The sequence below is a fragment of the Pseudorca crassidens genome, chromosome Y (assembly GCF_039906515.1).
Source record: "Pseudorca crassidens isolate mPseCra1 chromosome Y, mPseCra1.hap1, whole genome shotgun sequence".
NCBI classification, from domain to species: domain Eukaryota; kingdom Metazoa; phylum Chordata; class Mammalia; order Artiodactyla; family Delphinidae; genus Pseudorca; species Pseudorca crassidens.
Genome location: NC_090318.1, coordinates 17,045,343 through 17,063,888, shown reverse-complemented (window position 1 = coordinate 17,063,888; position 18,546 = coordinate 17,045,343). Strand labels below are relative to the sequence as shown.

The following is an 18,546-nucleotide window of genomic DNA, read 5'->3' as shown; positions in this document are numbered from 1 at the left end:
GAACTTCTTGAAATCTCAGCTCTCCGGTGGGCTCCAGTACAACTAAGCCTTCTGTAGATCATTCAGCATTTTCTGTTGGTTTGTACAGCAGTGATGTTCTTCTGAAACGTTTCACCTCATGAATCCAAGGGCAACTCTGGGTTGGTTTTGAATTGGCAGCACATTTTGAATTTTGTCAGCATCCCCTCTGTCCAACGCTTGGTGGCCCCTGACCTCAACGTTTCAGGCCGCGACCCACGAGTCTGAGGGAAGATGCCCTTGGCACCTTCCACCGGCCACCGTTTCCAATTTCAACGTCCTCGGAACTAGGGAGACCTCCACTGCAGGTTTCCTTTGCTGGGGCTCAATCTTGTCCTTGATGTTGGCCACATAGAACTTCAGTACCTTCCCTGTTATCTTCAAGCAGATTTTCTTAAACATAGTTTGTCCATTTTTTCTACTTACTCACTGGAGGATTTTGTCTAAGTTAGCCCACCGTGACTGGAAACAGATAATTTTCTTTATTTTCTCATACAAGTGTTGCCATTTTATGGGGTCCTGCTACATATACAGATGAATTTAGGAATCAGTTGCCAAGTGTCCTATTGAGACTTCCTGTCAAACAATGTGTCATTTTCAGCAGTGGATGGGGAAATAAGCAAATTTTCCAGTTGCTTTTTCTTTTCTTGTCAGAAATCATCATTTGCAAAATTTAAGATACGTTCAAAAGAAGAGACGCTGATAAGGGAAAAAAGTAAAAATTAAAAATGTTTTTTAAGTGTCTTCTTTTCTAAATTTCTTTCAGGGATCCAGACATAAGGGCATTGTACCGTCAGTATTGTTCGTTGATACCCTAAGTAAACTCAGCTGCTGGAGATCACAGTGAGGTGCCCCCTTCCTTCACCTTTCCAGACATGCTGTAATGAGAGTGGATGTCAAATCGATTCATACATTTATAATTAATATTTATATGCAGTGCATTTTAGTATTGGGCTAAATGACATGTAAAGCTTCTGCATAGTCGTAGTGGTATTGAATATTTGATCAACACCAAATGGAAACTTTGGATTGTTTATCAAATCAGTCACTAAAGTGAGAGTAAAGATTCGAGGTAAAAGGAATCTTTTACAGGTCTGGCATGGCAGAAGGAACCTATAAATAGCACTTAGATGCTCACACTAAATTTAGAGAACAGTTATCTTACATATTTGTGTTCAGTACTCATAATGGTATAACCTACAACTGACAAAAAATGAATTTCTGCTGCAAAGGAAGAAATAAACTCTCCTTGTGGCTAACAAATTGTATGTTAACTGTGAAACAAATATTGAGTTTACATTTTATATTTTATTCTATAAGCCCCACAGTCTTAAGATCCTTATGTTTTAACTACATTTAATATTTTAAAGGTACTTAAAAACTTTATGGCGACAGTTTACATACTTCTCAGGTAGCAAAAAAAGGAAAACTTTGAAGACCAAAATACTGTCATATTCAAATGGGAAAACTTTGAGAAAAAAGTGGGTTTTAAAGTCAACAGCAACAAAATTTAGGGAGAGAACAATTATTCTTCATTTTTCTCTACTATGCAAAATGTATTTAACTCCAAGCAAGCTTTTATTTTAAAAGAGAGTCCTTTGAAGTGCATCAGCTGAACAGACTTTATGAACCTCAAAGCTGTCTTCATTTGTGCTGCATGCAAGTGACAGGGAGTGTGCAGTGCTACACACTATCCAGGGCTTCATGGCGACCAGGCTGACGTGAGGCTGTCGGAAGTTCATTTGGACAAGCGCGGCTTGCAGGCAGGGGCTGTAGGGAACCCAGAGTGCTGAAGGAGACGGTTGGGTGAGTTTCAGTTTCACCATGAAATCCACTCCCACCCCCCCTCAGAGATCTTCCCCTTCACCAGGGCGGAAGGCCCCTAAACCCATGGAAAGCCCACCAAAAAAACAGCACTGGAACCAAAAACTGCAGGAGACTTGCCTGCTAAATTATTAATTCTGCTGCAGGGCATAAGAGGTCTGAGGACAACCCTAATCCCAAACACAATTCTCTTCGCCTGGGGGATGCCAGCCTGAAAAACAAAGCACAGCCTTCCTTTTCCACCCTGATAGCTGTTTCACAGGAACCACCGCCTCTCATAGGTAGGCTCTGTGTGTCTCTGTTTCTGTATTTCTCTCCTCTGCTTTTCCATCGTTGCAGGCCATAAATGGATGTTCCTCCTTGTCTTCTGGTCTGAGATTGAGTTATTGCAAAAATCCTGTCCCCAGGAGCCACGGGAGACAGTAGAGCCCAGGTGCAAATCTCCTGTCACTATTTGAATATTATGCAAAGAACTGTCCAAAATGCCCGTAAAAATGTGGCAGCTGCCATAGGGCTCAGCTTTCAGGCTCCCAGATAGAGAATGTGAGATGCTTCCAGCAAAAGGTATTTCCAAAGCTATTGTAGGAGAAAAGTAAAACCCAAACTTTGGAGTGTATTCAGTGCTCTCTGAAAAGCACACCACCACTTGGAGTACAACAGTGAGTGTTCCTCTGTGGGACCATCCTGTGCTCATTAAAGAACAATGCATATTCATCACTGTGCTTAGCCCAGCCGGGCTACACGAAGTCCCTCCCCACTCCTCACCTCTTTTTGTTTCCTAGTGTATGTTTTATTTTTAAAAAATCTTTATTTATTTTGGCTGCGTTGGGTCTTAGCGCCCTTCATTGCAGTGCGTGGGCTTCTCTCTAGTTGTGGCTCGAGGGCTTAGTCCTGACCCGGGATTGAACTGGTGTCCCCTGCATTGCAAAGCGGATTCTTAACCCCTGGACCACCAGGGAAGTTCCCCTGCTCCTCACCTCTTTTTTTTTTTTTTTAACATCTTTATTGGGGCATAATTGCTTTACAATGGTGTGTTAGTTTCTGCTCTATAACAAAGTGAATCAGTTATACATATACATATATTCCCATATCTCTTCCCTCTTGCATCTCCTTGAGGAGCAAACGCCCTGGGGTACTTTCCATGTCAGACCTCCCATCTCTTTTCAATTGTATCTTATTCTTCATTGAATCCCCAGCCCCAAGGACGTTGCTGGCCCACAGCTAATCAGTATTCAATTTTTTCCAATAAAGGAAAACCACCTAGGAGACAGTGGATTTGGAAATGCTTTGAAAATGTGAAGTTACTTTATCTCTATTCACTTCGTCAAATGTTTACTGAGTGACTAATACATGTTAGACTGTCAGCAGATGTCTGAACATAGTTACAAAGATACAGAAATGCTTTCTACATAGTGTGTCTATAACAAAACTGGGGCTGCATTAAAAAACTCATAAAGGACATATCCCAGTATTATCATAGGATAACAGAATCTTAAATTTGAAACAGAGCTCAGAGTATACAGAATTCAAATTCCACCTCATACAGTTTCTCCCTTCTACAACGTTTTGACATATTACTCTTGAAATTTTGGTTAAATACTGTACGTGAAATATTCTATATTTCTGAATAGCCCCGTAATTGGTCTAAGGCTTTGAATGTTTTACAGAGGAACTCACCTGAGGCCTGGAAAGTTACACAAGTGACAAACAGATTGTTCTCTACCAGCTTCATCCAGAAGTCACATCGTCCACATTTACTTAAAATAGGAAGTGAAGTTTGAGGTGATGCTGTCAATTCTTCTCTCCTTCAGGCACTGAGCTGAAAGGGAGTGTTTTTGAAGGACATCCCCGATTTTCTTTAGGTCTTTAAGGCCAGTTCCTCCCAGAACTGAAGTGACCACGTGTCAGAGAAGAGGTGCTGTTGGAAGCCTTTGTTTCCACACAAGCCTGTCAACCTTGCCATCTGGTTTCTAGAGTGTACAGCTATCTCCTTGCCGTTAGGAGTGCTTATTTGCCAGGCTTTCAACAGAGGATGCAGCCTTGAATCATGTGCTCTTACTGAAAACTTAGATGAAAAAACTACGATTGAGGTTTAAAAGTGAGCCTAGCCAGTTGTGTTTGTCTAAGTCAACAGTGAGGCTGTGCAGATCACGGAGAGGGATGGGGACTTTCTGTCGCAATGTACCCTTTTCAGCATCTCGGTTACCCTGAGCCCGGGTCCCTCCTCTTGGAGTGCTGATCAGGTTCAGGATACCCCCCAAATGCTTGACATTCTCTAGAGTAACAGCCAGGAATCAGGTGGCCCACACTCTCTTTGAGGATTGGAGTGTGTTATTTTGGTGTGTGCTTCTAGAAATTACATCTTTTCCTTCTCACCTCGGAAGTGGCTGGATCCCTGCAGTAGTAAGCCCATGTGTGGTGGCTCTGGCTCCTTTCTTGTCTCGGGGATGTGAGTGGGGCTCCATGTCTCTACCTGACGGAGATCGCCGTGCAAAGCCCAGCCTCTGGGAAGGAGCCCGCATCCGTGGTTCAGGATAACAGCCTCAGAAGCTCTCCCTTCAACCCGCGGAGAACATTCAGCCTCCTCCCAGTTCCCTGCTTGTTTCATGCCTGGTGTGGGGGGAGGCGATCTGGCTTCTGGTCAGAATCAGCTTTACTGATCTGGATCTGGCTGAGTGTAAAAGCTGCAGAGGGGACAAAAGATCAAGCGAATCGAGCACAACTTGACCCGACCTCTTACAAACGTTGGGGCAGAGATTCTGCTCAAAGAGGGATACCTATCACCGATGCGGTTTTCTCCCCCTGTCCTCTGCAAAGTCATCCTGCTGATAACAGATCTAGTTCAAACCTAGGATAACACAATGCAGCTGCATTGCCTTAAACAGAAATAGAGGGTATTGTTGTGATTTCTTCCAGAATGGTGGCATTAACCCTGAGTGTCATTTGGCCATGCTCTCAGCTTTGGGGTTCCTGTGCTCTGAGTAAAGCACTGGCAGCTGGGTGCTCTATTCGGGGCGGTAGCGGCTAGGGGAAATCCACCCCAAAACGCTCTGCAGCCGCTCCAGCCTAAGGAGCGAGTTTTGGCGGACAATTCAGGAACTCTCCTTGTCTATCCGAAACCCCTGTGTGACTCACATCCTTTGCATGTCAGTTACTCCTAATGCTCCATAGTTTGTTAACAAGATACTCTTTCCATGTACGTGAGGAGGGGAGAGGTGGGCGGGAGGGGCAGAGAGGAGGACGGATGGAGGGGAAGGAGAGAAAGTGGAAGGAGAATGAAAGAGAAGAAGGGAATCCCGCCTTTCCTAGTTTTCCCCGGGCCACACAGCACCTTCCTACTGTTACAGAGAAAGAATATTCATGACGCTCCTTAAAGATAATGAGGCAGACTTCATTTAGGTCCCTAGCGATTCGTGCAGGGACCAGGGTGATGGGATTTTACAAAGGATACGACTCAGCTCCGGATGCCATGTGGGCCAGTGGGGGTCACAGCCAAGGGGCAAGGAGGGGGCACAGGTGGGACATTCCTGAGAGGGAACCTCAGGGCTTGGAGGGGCTCTGGCTCAACCCATCTACCAGTGGCGGGTGGGGATGAGAAACTGGATCAGGTGTTGAGGCTGGAGGGTCCTTGTAGGGTGACTTAGCAGGGTGCTTGCTAAAGTTGGCTTTTACCAGGAGGTGCACAGGTGGGCCTGAGAGAAGTGTCAGGACCCGCATTAAAGTTTGGTCAGGCAAAGAAGCTTTGTCACTCCTCAGCCTTCAACTCACGAAGGACTGAAAATTCCTCTAACTTCCTTCCCCACTTGGAAGCCCTCTGGTTCTGAAGTTTATCTGACACCCTGAGAGTCCTCACATCAGTACTGTTTTCCTCCCCTTAAGTGTTGATGTTCACCCCACTTTTGTCTTTGGGCCCTTTCTTTCCTTGCTGTACGTACTCTTCACGGGCAAGCTCAGCCACCTGTTGGGTTTCAGCCTCCATCTGTAATCTAGTTTTTCCTAAATCTGCTCCGTCTGCAGGATGTCCCTCCCCTGAGCTCTGGACTTCTGTGTTTAACTGAGTATGCGACAGTTTCCCCTAGACATCAGTTCAGACATAATTCAAATGGACGTTTTCTGAAATTGAACTGATTTTCTGATAGCAGTCCTTCCTTTGGAATTGCACAGATAGTTCAGGAATCTGGGCTCTCACTGGAGATCCTTCCATCCTTTTCTTTGCTACCCATTTTCTATACGGTTACAGAACTTATATTAATTCCAAGTGTCTCTTCCTTTCTTTTGGCTTTTTATTTGGAAATAGAATAAATAGATAAATAACATAAAATATCAATAAGAAAAATAAGTAAAAGAAAGAAATGGAGAAACCATACCTGGGGAAATACCTTTTAACAATTCTATATTTGAACTATTACTTATGTTACCCACAATTGTTAAGAAAAATTAATGAGTTGAAGAAAACTCTTATCAAATAGAAAATATATAAGTGGAAAAAATTCCAATAATGTTTGCATTCAGTGCTCTCAATCACTTGACAATAAACTAAGTTTGAATGGAGTACTTTTATTATTTTAGATTTTTTTTACTGGAGTATCCTTGATTTACAATGGTGTGTTAATTTTTTCTGTACAGCATTGTGACCCGGTTATACATATACATATGTATTCTTTTGTATATTCTTTTCCAGTCTGGTTTATCCCAGGACGTTGAATAGAGTTCCCCGTGCTATACCGTGGGACTCTCTTGTTTACCCACGAATGTGGTACTTTTATAGAAGACAAGCTCTCCAGCGTGTTTTTGTTGGTTTTGCTTGTTTTTCAGCGGGCCTCTGAGGCTGCCCGGATCCCATCGTGAACGGCCACATCAGCGGCGACGGCTTCAGTTACAGGGACACCGTGGTTTATCAGTGCAAACCCCGGTTTCCGGCTCGTGGGGACTTCCGTCCGGATATGCTTGCAAGACCCCAGGTGGTCCGGACACACCCCAGTCTGTGTCCGTAAGTACACCTGTGAACTAAGTCAGCGGGTGCTTCCCTTCGTGGTGTTTTCTTTTGTCATTAGGTCGTAACACAGACACGTTTAAGCTCAGAGAAAGGATAGAGAGCTGTCGGAAGAGAGAGAACGTGGGCGCCCCTCCCCTTCCGTCTTTGGTCTTCCTCCCATTCCATGTCCTTCCGACGCCTCCTGCAGGCTCCCTCCACATGTAATTTGCTCACCAGCTCATCTCAGATGGGTCCCAGGATGAGGGATGTCAGGCATACATTCCCCCAACGTTATCCCAGGACGACAAGGTGGAAACAGCATCCGACCAGAGGAGGATAGAGGTGCTGGGTCCGAGTATGCAGGTTGGCTTTGCAGGGGCCCCACGGTAGCCAGCTCCCGAATCTTCTGTGTTGTTTTGTGTTTTTGTCATTGCTTCATCATGAGCACAGAGAGTTTGTATGCAATCCTTCCTTTATTAAAGAGGTGAAATTGTATGTAACCATTGTCCTCAAACATTATAACTTGAGAGACAAATGCTGACTCCTATTTTTCTCTCTTTTTTTAACATCTTTATTGGAGTATAATTGCTTTACAATTGTGTGTTAGTTTCCGCTTTATAACAAAGTGAATCAGCTATGCATATACATATATCCCCATATCCCCTCCCTCTTGCGTCTCCCTCCCTCCCACCCTTCCTATCCCACCCCTCTAGGCGGTTACAAAGCACCGAGCTGATCTCCACGTGCTACGTAGCTGCTTCCCACTAGCTATCGGTTTTACATTTGGTAGTGTATATAGTCCATACCACTCTCTCCCTTTGTCCCAGCTTACCCTTCACCCTCCCCCTGTCCTCAAGTCCATTCTCTAGTAGGTCTGCGTCTTTATTCCCGTCCTGCCCGTAGGTTCTTTGTGACCTTTTTTTCGTTTGTTTTTTAGATTCCATATATATGTGTTAGTGTACGGTATTTGTTTTTCTCTTTCTGACTTACTTCACTCTGTATGACACACTCTGGGTCCATCCACCTCACTACAAATAACTCAATTTCGTTTCTTTTTATGGCTGAGTAATATTCCATTGTATATATGTGCCACATCTTCTTTATCCATTCATCTGTTGATGGACACTGAGGTTGTTTCCATTTCCTGGCTATTGTAAAAAGAGCTGCAGTGAACGTCGAGCCCTCTTTCATGTGTTTGGTGGCAATCTGTATATCTTCTTTGGGGAAATGTCTATTTAGGTCTTCTGCCCATTTTTGGATTGGGTTGTTTGCTTTATTGATATTGAGCTGCATGAGCTCCTTGCATACTCTGGAGATTAATCCTTTGTCAGTTGCTTCATTTGCAAATATTTTATCCCATTCTGAGGGTTGTCTTTTCATCTTGTTTATGGTTTCCTTTGCTGTGCAACAGCTTTGAAGTTTCATTAGGTCCCATTTGTTTATTTTTGGTTTTATTTCCATTTCTGTAGGAGGTGAGTCAAAAAGGATCTTGCTGTGATTTATGTCATAGAGAGTTCTGCTTATGTTTTCCTCTAAGAGTTTGATAGTGTCTGGCCTTACATTTAGGTCTTTAATCCATTTTGAGTTTATTTTTGTGTATGGTCTTAGGGAGTGCTCTAATTCCATTCTTTTACACGTAGCTGTTCAGTTTTCCCAGCACCACTAATTGAAGAGGCTGTCTTTTCTCCAATGTATATCCTTGCCTCCTTTATCAAAGATAAGGTGACTATATGTAACTGGGTTTATCTCTGTGCTTTCTACCCTGTTCCATTGATCTATATTTCTGTTTTTGTGCCAGTACCATACTGTCTTGATGACTGTAGCTTTGTAGGATAGTCTGATGTCAGGGAGCCTGATTCCTCCAGCTCCGTGTTTCTTTCTCAAGATTGCTTTGGCTATTCCGGGTCTTTTGTGTTTCCATACAAATTGTGAAATTTTTTGTTCTAGTTCTGTGAAAAATGCCAGTGATTGCGTGATAGGGATTGCACTGAATCTGTAGATTACTTTGGGTAGTGGAGTCATTTTCACAATGTTGATTCTTCCAATCTGAGAACATGGTATATCTCTCCTTCTGTTTGTATCATCGTTAATTTCTTTCATCAATGTCTTATAATTTTCTGCATACAGGTCTTTTGTCTCCTTAAGTAGGTTTATTCTGAGATATTTTATTCTTTTTGTTGCAGTGGTAAATGGGAGTGTTTTCTTAATTTCACTTTCAGATTTTTTATCATTAGTGTATAAGAATGCATGAGATTTCTGTGCTTTAATTTTGTATGCTGCTACTTTACCAAGTTCATTGATTAGCTCTAGTAGTTTTCTGGTAGCATCTTTAGGATTCTCTGTGTATAGTATCATGTCATCTGCAAACAGTGACAGCTTTACTTCTTCTTCTCTGATTTGGATTCCTTTTATTTCTTTTATTTCTTTTTCTTCTCTGATTGCTGCGGCTAAAATTTCCATAACTATGTCAAATAATAGTGATGAGAGTGGGCAACCTTGTCCTGTTCCTGATTCTAGTGGGAACGGTTTCAGTTTTTCACCATTGAAGAGGATGTTGGCTGTGGGTTTGTCATATATGGCATATATGTTGAGGTAAGTTCCCTCTATGCCTACTTTCTGGAGGGTTTTTATCATAAATGGGTGTTGAATTTTGTTGAAAGCTTTCTCTGCATCTGTTGAGATGATCATGTGGTTTTTCTGCTTCAATTTGTTAATATGGTGTATCACATTGATTTGTGTATATTGAAGAATCCTTGCATTCCTGGGATAAACCCCACTTGATCATGGTGTATGATCCTTTTAATGTGCTGTTGGATTCTGTTTGCTAGTATTTGGTTGAGGATTTTTGCATCTATGTTTATCAGTGATATTGGCCTGTAGTTTTCTTTCTTTGTGACATCTTTGCCTGGTTTTGGTATCAGGGTGATGGTGGCCTCATATAATCAGGAAGAGTTTGAGAAGAATAGGTGTTAGCTCTTCTCTATTTGATAGAACTCGCCTGTGAAGCCATCTGGTCTTGGGCTTTTTTTTTTTTTTTTTTTTTTTGGCGGTACCTGGGCCTCTCACTGTCGTGGCCTCTCCCTCCGCGGAGCACACTCTCTGGACGCGCAGGCCCAGCAGCCATGGCTCACCTAATAAGACTTTAAATGTCATACCTAAAGATTACTTCATTTATCCCTTTAGGGGTCTTCAGTTTTACATCTAGCAAAGCTTGAGGTCTTGCGTCTAACAGGTTCTACATCAGGCTGCATTACAAAATGGAAATAGATTATTTTGCTTTTCAGCATTCTACTTGCATTAGGATACACATGATGTGGCAAGAATTGCTTTTAAATACTATCTTGCACACAGTGTGTTCCACACGAGAGGGCTCAATTTACAGAATTTTCAAAGAAAAGCGAAAATAAAGTGATATAGATATACTTAGTATAATTTCTCATTGATGTCTAATATTTCTGTTAATGTGTGTGTGCTGATTCATTTCCATAGTACATCCTGTCTGACATTCCCAAAGGTAGTACTGTTATTATCATTAAGATAGTCAAGACTTGTCAGAACTCTGAAAACAAAACATCCCCAAATTTCATTACTGTAAAGTCTGATTTAATAAACATTAGTCCTTTAAAAAAAAAAGCTAACTTCTTTCTTCTACACTAAATGGTAAAAGTTCAAATCATAAGTTAATATGATTATATTATAAATATAAATTCCATAGAACGCTCACATTATTAATATATGGTATAAATAATTGAATTTTTCTAAATCCCATGATCTTTTCCAAATTCACATTTTGATTTTTGAACTAAATGAAGTGGTTCTATATACTGTCCTATTGGTCTCTTAACTCTCCAAGGCAAAGTGGTCTGATTAGATTTATTTATCTGTCAGTTGAACAAGTTTCTTTTCTTGAGATGTTTGCATCAATATTTCAGGCCTGGTTTTGCTTATCTTCCTTCACTTTCTCCTCCTGATGAGATACGAGTCAGTATAATTTTAAACCTCTGTGATTCTGAATTTTAAGTGGTTTAATAAGCCATCATTTCCTGAATTTACTCAAGCTGCTATAAATTTACCAAATGATGAATACTTTATTATGCCACTCAGCTATTATACAAAAGCTGTGAACATTTGCTGGTTATATTTTTGAATATCTTTATGGGTTTTGTTAATGCTAAATTCTAGCAGCGCCTTCCGTAAAACCAGGAGACACCTCTGCTACCAGGAAATTAAAAGTAAATTAACAATTAAAAGCCTTTTAGAGAACACAGAGCCTTTTCGTAGGAGTTTCCTACCTTCCCTTGGGTCACGGTGACTCATTATCGAGGTTCCCAAAATGTAATTCCTTGTTAATATATAAGGCAGTTTCACACAAGAAGTTTTCTCACTTAATTTTGTGCACTTCCCTGGAAGAAGGTTGACCTAGAAAATCTTCAAGTTTTCTTCCGACGCTACGAGTTTGGAATCATTAGCTGACCCGGTGTCACAGAAAATCACGTACCTGTGACATGTTCTAAGGAATGGACAACTTGTGTGTGCTTAGGTGGGAGTTTTCCTGGGACCTCAGCTCCTAGATCTACTTAGTAGAAAGGAGGAGGAAGCCAGAAGTACCAGATGGGAACAAAGATGCTCAAGGACCCAGTCAAAGAAACTGGTGTTGATACAGGCTTCCCAGGATGCACTGCTTAAAGAGTGTGACTGCAGTCAGGTGTGGAGAGGGGAGGGGAGCCCGGCATTACTAACAAGGAAGGCAAAGAATGACATGACCTGTCAAGCACATATGAGCTTCAAGGCTCACCCTGGTACTCAGGGGGTTTTCGGGGAGGAGTGTTTTATCACAGGCTTCTATAGACTGTGGGGCTGATGCGACTTACACATTGGAACGAAAATTAAATTTGGTTTAAAAGCATGGCCAGACTTTGGCCTATTATTGGGGCTTGTAGATCTGTGCATCTGGTATAGGTAGAAATAAGACAGGATTTAACCAAAGGAACCATCATTAATTGTAAATATCACTTCAGACTTCTATGTGTGTGTGACGGCACATCCAAAAGGAGAGGGTAGTTAGAATATGTTTGTTTGTGCCTGATAGTACTTCCATGTTCAAAAATAATCTATCATAATAATTAGTTATGCCAGTTATCGGGGGTACAGCATGACCAGAGTCTAATAACGTCCTTGCAAACTATTCCAAATAAAATTGTTATTCCAACCAAATTCTGTTTGGTTGATGCAGTTCCTCTTGGCCTCTTTTCTCACTCTTTAGTCACTCCAGTCTTTCACTTTTTCTTCATTTCCAACTTCAGGGCACTTGTCAGATAAACAGACTCTGAAAGCTCTGACAAATTCCTTGAATAAATGTGTTCAGGACCTCACATGGGAGCGAGGGCACCTTGACAGGAAATGGGACAGCGCAATGCAGGTCCAGATATCATACTAACGTCAGGTCCTTGGTGGTCCCCCGTGCTACATCCTTCAGAATGCAGTGGGCAGCTTCTGGAAAGACCTTGGGTTCACGTTGTATCCCTTGAATATCCAGATAAACTAAAGCCACTTAAACAACAGCACATGTTCATGATTATAGAACCTCCTGACTCTCCCCATCCCTGTATACAAATATGCTGTCAAGGGAAAGGAAAGAGAGTGGAAGCTGCATGGGTCGGTCCATGTTGAAGACCCCAAAGGCCCTGATTTAGAGATGAAGGGACAGAGGAGGGCAAGTCAGAATGGATTACATCAATACCTCTGTCTAGTGTGTTTGTTTATTCTGATCCCACTGAGATCTTGGACATGTAAACCAAGTTCAATCTGTCACTTGAGAGGAGGTATATTTTTAAAGTTCCCAGACTATCATCATCCTTCTTATAAATGGCAGAGACATTTAAAGCTGCATCCCACTTGAGAGCTTTGGGCGTTAATTGTTAGACTTTGGAAATTATTAGGGTATTAATGTAAGGAGAGACAGAGAGAGAAATAGAGTGGGAGGGAGCGGGAGGGAGAGGGGAAGAGAAAATTGGAATATCCAATCAAGGTGAAATGATGTGAAGCAGTTGACTTCCATACTTTGTACCATTGTAGGGACTGCTATTATTGGCCAAATTATCTAAGCAAATAGAAGCAATTACAATTTTCAAAGTAAAATCAAACAAAAGTATTTTTTAACTTTAAGAATTGTCAGTAACATCAAGGATATATGTTATTAAAACTAAAAATATTCACATAAAAATCAAATACCAGTGGGAATGCATCCCTTCTGAACCCTATTCTTTCAAACTGCATTTCATTAGAAATACCATGGTTATAGGGAAGACATACTATATCTCTGTTATAAGGGTTCATTTTCTTTCAGATTATCTTCAAAATCATACTGTATTGAAGATGTTGGTGATGCTATAAAATACTAATAGTATTCATTATAATTGTTATTTATTGCCATTTTGATTATTATTATATTTAACTTTTGGATTGTCCTAATTTTTAAAAGTTATTTTACAGAGGCAAATAAAATCACTGTGTGCTCTCAGAGACTTTCTAGTCTGGAAGATAAGAGACACATATATTAGGTGCATAATCTAATTAATATTCTTTCCTTTTAGTATCAACATGGAGGCCAGCTATGATTTCCTACATATCTATGAAGGAGAGGATTCCAACAGCCCTCTCATTGGAAGTTTCCAGGGCTCTCAAGCCCCAGAAAGAATTGAGAGTAGTGGAAATAGTCTCTTTCCGGCATTTCGAAACGATGCTTCTGTGGGCTTGTCAGGGTTCGCCTTTGAATTTAAAGGTACTGTGACCAGCTTAAGTTGTGAGGAAAGTAATTTGTATCGAGATTGCTTTAATCATAAGCATTTACTTATAAAGTCTTGCCTATCTGTTTAATGCATAAAATTCTGACATCTCTCTCAATCATCTGGGGAACAGGGTCGATGTCGCCAGTGGAGAAGAAATTTCCAACATGCATTTCTACCTTAGCTGAAAGAAAAGAAAGTGGGGGAGGGACATTTCTTTTTCCAAATTCATGGCCATTTAAAGATAAATTATGATTTGTACAATAAATAATTTGAGTATATGTGTTTTGCTATCTTAATTTGTTTCTTCAGGATGACTCAGTTTAAGTACATAAATAGCTTAGTCTGGTTTTTGTTTTTTGGGTTATTTTGTTGTTGTTTTTGGGTTTTTTTTTTTTTTTGGCTTGCAGGATCTTAGTTCCCCAACCAAGGAATGAATCCGAGCCCTCAACAGTGAAAGCGTGGAGTCCTAATCACTGGACTGCCAAGGAATTCCCAATAAATAGCTTAGTTTTATCTCAAAATTTTTCAAGATGTAAAATATCGATTGCCATTTCCCTGTCCTGACCACCCATGGTGGTTGGTTTGATGGGGAGCAAGCACTGATCCTGGTCGGCACTTTCTTCTTTGGTCACCTCATGGTGACTCCCACTTCTTTGGGATCCATCACCCCCTGTCACTAGCATTCAGAGAAAACAGACAGACAGACTCACAAACAAAGATCACCCCAACCTAAGCATTTTGCTGTTGGGTTCATGAAAATAAACATATATATTTTTCAAATCTGTTTCTCATGTGAACAAGGAAAACACGGGGTATATTACAAAGAATCAGAGCAAAGGATTTATCAAAATATTAATTGGCAGTAGTGAGTGCTTTATAAAAAAATGAAAATATATACATTTATTTAAACTTTTGAGTTAGTTATTAGTTACTAGAATTATAAAATAAAATATAGGGTATGTTTCATCTATGTTAACCCTTTAATGGACTTGTATTTCTTGATATGTTTTTTTTTTTTTTTCGCGGTACGTGGGCCTCTCACTGTTGTGGCCTCTCCCATTGCAGAGCACAGGCTCTGGACGCACAGGCTCAGCGGCCATAGCTCGTGGGCCCAGCCGCTCCGCGGCATGTGGGATGTTCCCGGACCGGGGCACGAACACGTGTCCCCTGCATCGGCAGGCGGACTCTCAACCACTGCGCCACCAGGGAAGCCCTTGATATGGTTTTTAAGTAGGAAATTAATCTACTTCCTCAAAAACACAGAAATCTACAAATTTACTGATCTTTGGTACAATATACAATTAAAAAAAAATTTAAACAATTCAGCAGTTGAAGGAGTTGCTGTGCTTTTTGGATGGGATCCATTAATGTTCACGAATAATTAACAGCAGTACTTTTAAGTATTTGCCATATCATTAGTTTCTGTATTAATAAGAACTCATTGAAGTACATGTCACCATGACAACGCCCATTCTATACTGAGTAAAAAATCACACGTTTCATCTAAATATAAGACTGTAAGGAATGGGAGAGAATATTTGCAAATGATGAGACTAACATGGGGTTAATATCTAAAATATATAAACAGCTCATACAGCTCAATACCAAGAAAGCAAACAATGCAATAAAAAAATGGACAGAAGACCTAAAGAGACATTTTTCCAAAAAGAAAGACATACAGATGTCTAACAGGCACCTGAGAAGATTTTCAGCATTGTCAGTTGTTAGAGAATTGCAAATCCAAACAACAATGAGGTATGACGTCACTCGAGTCAGCACGGCCATCATGAAAATGTCTACAAATAACAAATGTTGGCGAGGGTGTAGAGAAAAGAGAACCCTCCTACACTGTTGATGGTGCAGCCACTATGGAGAACAGTATGGACGGTCCTCAAAAGCTAAAACTAGAGTTGCCATATGAGCCAGCAATGGACTACTACTCAACCATAAAAAAGAATTAAATTCTGCTACTTGCAGAAACATGAACGGACCCAGAAAAATTATGCTTAGTGAAATAAGTCAGACAGTGAAAGATATTGTGTAATATCACTTGTATGTGGAATCTAAAAATAATGCAAATGAATGTATATGCAAAACAAAAACAGACTCACAGACAAACTTACAGAAAACAGACTTATAGTTACCAAAGGGGAGAAGGAAGCAGGGAGGGACAAATTAGGGGTATGGGATTAACAGATACAAACTACTATGTATAAAATAAATAACAACAAGGATATTTTCTATAGCACAGGGAATTACAGCCATTATCTTGTAATAACTTATAATGGAGTATAATCTTCAAAAATACTGAATCACTGTGCTGTACAAGTGAGACTAATATAACATTGTAAATCAATTATACTTCTATGAAAAAAAAAAGACTGTACATCTGTCATCATCTTGTATTCCCCAGGGCATCCTAGGGTAAGAGAATCTGCGGATGAGTGAGTAAATGCAGAAGAACTTCTGTCCCTCATGATAGGGGGACAGGGCTGCCTCTTTGTTCTGGTTCTTTGGGGGCCAGCAGAGCCTTCTAAATGGGTGCTAGAGCTCTCATGCTTTAAAAGTTCTCCAGTGGAGCCTGTGAAAAAAAAAATCAGAAAACAAGGAAGGACACAGCAATGATACAGCATCCAGCAAGTACAAGGCCCCATACGGTGAGGGAAGCAGGGAGTGGACCTGGCTCTTGGGCTTGACCAGAAGGAGCCATGGGGCAGTCCTTCCGAGTGACCCCAGGGCCCCGGCGGCTTCGGCGCAGGCATTCTGGTAGGCGTCCGTAAGTAGAGCCGACAGGAACCAGGGCGGAGCACACCGCATAATGAAGTCATCTCATTGGTAAACGTGACAACTTGTAAGCAAAAAGCGTGCCATGAGTTATCACCAAACATCCTGAACTGACAACTGAGTAAATGCAACTAAAAGCTTTGATGCAGTGCATTTGGATAAATGAATAAAAACTGGCCACCAGAGGTCTCAATTTGCAACACAGAGCAGAAAATCGTGGGAGTGGTATTTAACCAAACAGTACACTAAACCAACAGACACTATAACAAAAAGTGATCAAAAAGGCTGACCAGGCAACAGGCATGTAGTTTTTTCTCCATCATTTTTTAAAATATAATTTTATTTATTTTATTTTTTATTTTTGGCTGCGTTGGGTCTTCACTGCTGCATGTGGGCTTTCTCTAGTTGTGGCGAGCAGGGGCTACTCTTCGTTGCGGTGCGCGGGCTTCTCATTGTGGTAGCTTCTCTTGTTGCGGAGCATGGGCTCTAGGCGCGCAGGCTTCAGTAGTTGTGGCTCGTGGGCTCAGTAGTTGTGGCTCACAGGCTCTAGAGCGCAGGTTCAGTAGTTGTGGCACACGGGCTTCAGCAGTTGTTGTTCGTGGGCTCTAGAGCGCAGGCTCAGTAGTTGTGGCGCATGAGCTTAAATGCTCCACAGCATGTGGAATCTTCCCGGACCAGGGCTCGAACCCGTGTCCCCTGCATTGGCAGGTGGATTCTTAACCTCTGTGCCACCACGGAAGCCCTTTCTCCATCATTTTATAGGAGAAAAATATACGCCCTAGACCAGTGCTTGTATTTATTAGACACTCAGTACATTCTGTTCAATGACAGAGTAAATGACATCTGATGGAAGGACTGTTCTCGTGCCCCCAGTTTTATTTATTCATCCCTTATTTGCTTAAAATAAACAATCTGTGTTCTCTATGGGATCTAAGGCAGCGGTAAAGAATTATCAGAATGTCACCTACTCCTTGAAATATCCAAATTGGTTTTCAATAAAGTGATTAGAGAGTGTTGGTCCCAACACAGTATACAACTATTGCTGTAAGTCTCTAACCAGAGCAAAAATAGAGGACCTGGAGGGGTTTCCACAATTTATATATATGATATAATATATTCATGATATATATGATAATTAATATATTATACATGGCATATGATACATATGTATGATAATATATAATACATATATTACAGATGCTATATGATACATCTGATAATATATGATGTATGATATATGATATATATGATAATATATCATGTATGATACACGTGACAGTATAATGTTTATATATTTAAGTTGCACTTTAACCAAAGTATGTAAATAAAATATTCTAATAGCTGGCTATAATAATTAGTCCAACAGTTGCCAAAGAGATCTCTGTTTGGCTGATGTTGACACATAGGTCATTAAAAATATAATGAGAGATATTGAACAAATACAGTTAAACAGGCCTCTTCTCCGTCCTGCCGGACGTCACAGAGTTTCTGCTTTTCCCTCTTCCACTGTTTGTTATCCATTCCGAAGAGGATGTAGGATGTAGTTTTCAGAGCTCATTGCATCTTTACTCTTTACCGGCGTACCTGCCACAATCTCCCAGGAGCATCTTCTTCCTAACACTACTGTGTGGATTTACTCATTGGCCATACGTGGACACTCAGGAAGGGAAAAATTCTTAAAAAGGAGCAAAATCCACATTGATCACAACCCCCAAAAAGGCAAAATGCAGGCTTCCATTTATACTTTCCAGAGATTTTTTTATGTATTTGCTTAACCCTGGGGCAAAGATTGTCAAGCCAAATAGAAAGAACTGAAACATATTTATTTTATCCACTCAAGTTATCCTTGAGCCTATATTGACATTAATAACACCATTCATGAATAACACATTCATGACAAATAGCATTTTCTTAACTTTAGGCCAAAAAGTGAAGAAAAACATTTCAGTATAACATCTATATGATCCCTTGAAGATCTGTAAAATTCAGTTCAGAGCCTCTGACATTACAAGGGGCTTTGCTGATGGAGTGCAGGACGTTGACAAGCACAAACAGAAAGCAATTCAAATGATGGAATTGCACACAACAGAAGGAGATATAGATACATGATTTAGAGACATTTGGAAGGTCTGCTGAAATATGACATTTACAATGTTA

General features: G+C 40.9%; 1 protein-coding gene across 1 annotated transcript in view; it reads left to right on the top strand.

Annotated features, from left to right (window-relative positions):
• Positions 1-18,546, top strand: part of LOC137217888 (testis-specific Y-encoded protein 2-like) — a 97,895-nt gene that overhangs the window by 43,362 nt on the left and 35,987 nt on the right. The gene's annotated exons all lie outside the window — the stretch shown is intronic.